Below are 2,193 nucleotides of genomic sequence, written 5' to 3'. Positions count from 1 at the left end.
AAGAAAAAAAAATACACTGTTGCATTGTACAAAATGTGTTGCGTTCAGCGTGACTGCGCCTCACTGTGCTGATAAAGCAGATGTGAAGGATGATGTTTTATGTTGATAAACGTACAAACACTATATAATAAATCACATTTTAGCATCCAGATACATCGGGAATATGGAAACATTTGGATACGTGCGGAATGAGAGAGGTAGGCATCAGCTTCACCTTAAATTATTATAATTATTTTTTTGGACTGAAATTTTTATAGCCTAAACTTTAGAGGATTTGTTTTGGAGAGAAACTAATAACTGTTTTCATAATGTTTGTGAACATTTTGCTTTATGTGGGGACCTACATAGGCAGGCACACAACCTAGTTGCATCACGTTCACACCCAGGATCACATGATGTTTTGAAAAGTCACATGACCAATTAGGAAGTGATAAGTGTCTGCTGGTTGCAAGGCAGATTCTCTTTGTGTTGGTGCTGGACACTGTTGTGCGTGTTAGGCTTCCTTTTCAGTGTAGGTACTGTTGGTCATGGTAGAGCATGATTAATCACTGCCATTTGAATTTTAATATTTATTTTGTTTTATCAGGGTAATTTCTAGAAGTGTGTGTCTACTCTTCATGGAGGACACAGGCTTCTGCATGGAGTTTTAAAATGTGTTGTGATCACCTCATTGTGACCTGAGCTGCTGGGCTGCATCGGTAAATGCCTTAATATGCCATTGAGTGTTTTATATCTGCATTGGAACATGTTTTAAAATACTTTTTCTGTCTGTAGCAACGGAATGTTCACCTTTGTCTTCATATGTCAATGAGCTGTGGGACAGTTGAGCATACTGAAAAGTAGGCCTATATTTTTTAGCCATGTTTGAGTTGACTATGATATGCTGTTTAATGAGGCTGGCAACTAACATGATTGTTTATTTCCCAAAAGGGACCAGGCCAGCCACTGTTTTCTTGTGATAAATGTGCATTTTTTTATTGTTTTGTTGGTTTGTTTGTGTGATGTGATTTTGCTTCTGGGCCTACCACCCATGTGCCCTACTTGTAGTAGCATTGTTCCTTAAACTGGTGTTATCCGTGCTGGTGGGTCTCCTCCCTAACTATGTCTTCTGCTTAGGCTATCCCTGTACAAGGCCGGATCCACACTGATGCTTTGCCCCTTCTTGCCAAGGGACCACATTGTTAGAGACATTGGTTTGGGGTGTCTTTATAACCATAACACGGTGTGAGATTTTTTTTGTCGTGGTATCTGAAGATCTTGAATGAGTGGTGCTTGCTGTGTTGCATGCTTCTTCTGGTGCTGGGTTGCTGTCTCCTGTTTCTTTTTGTCTCACCAGGGTCCACCTGAGCAGGGGTTTCGCATTGGCTGATCCGACTTTCCTAGACTGAGGAGAATCCACCAATTGTATAGCAGTATTTAAGAGCCATTTTAATAACTTTTCCACACTTTTTGTACTAAATTGTAATAAATTTGAAATACATTTATATACCTGCCTCTTGTCAACTGTCCCTTTGCGGGGAAAATATAGAGTTAGCTACACTACATTAAGGGAAGACTTGTGGGTCCTCCTGCCCATCATCAGGGGGTGGCGTAGTCAAACCATAAAGATTTACTCCTTGACGGGTACCACATTTAGACTACAGGCATTTTTGACTTCATTATTTTGGAAAGTAATAGGGCTAATAAAATGCAACTTTTAAATAAAGCAACTATTTTTAAATATCTTAATAATATTTACATTTGAAAGTATGGTAACACTTTAGAATAAGGTTCCATTAGTTAATGTTAGTTAATGTATTAATCAACATGAACAAACAATGAATAATACATTTATTACTGTATTTATTAATCTTCGTTAATGTTAGTTAATGAAAATACAGTTATTCATTGTTAGTTCATGGTAATTCACAGTGCATTAACTAATGTTAACAAGCACAACTTTTGATTTAAATAATGCATTAGTAAATGTTGAAATTAACATGAACTAAGACTTATAAATGCTGTAGAAGGATTGTTCTTGCTTAGTTCATGTTAATTAATATATTAACTAACATTAATTAATGGAACCTTATTCTAAAGTGTTACCGAAAGTATTTATTAATTCACTGCAGAAAATACCTCGTACTTGATGAGAATCATCACTGAGAACAACATGAATCATGACCATCTTTAATGAGAATTTGGCTGGAGAAA

The 2,193-nt window shown here is 36.7% G+C and overlaps 1 long non-coding RNA gene across 1 annotated transcript; it reads left to right on the top strand.

Annotated features, from left to right (window-relative positions):
* The first annotated feature begins 485 nt into the window (after positions 1–485).
* On the top strand, positions 486–1,627 carry LOC127977799 (uncharacterized). The gene is made up of 3 exons (XR_008158360.1): positions 486–698; positions 775–839; positions 1,117–1,627. It is a non-coding gene; the product is annotated as an uncharacterized LOC127977799 (long non-coding RNA).
* Positions 1,628–2,193: the final 566 nt, after the last annotated feature.

The sequence above is a fragment of the Carassius gibelio genome, chromosome B18, assembly GCF_023724105.1.
Source record: "Carassius gibelio isolate Cgi1373 ecotype wild population from Czech Republic chromosome B18, carGib1.2-hapl.c, whole genome shotgun sequence".
NCBI classification, from domain to species: domain Eukaryota; kingdom Metazoa; phylum Chordata; class Actinopteri; order Cypriniformes; family Cyprinidae; genus Carassius; species Carassius gibelio.
Note: the sequence above shows the minus strand (reverse complement) of the source record. Positions and strands in the feature narration are given on the sequence as shown.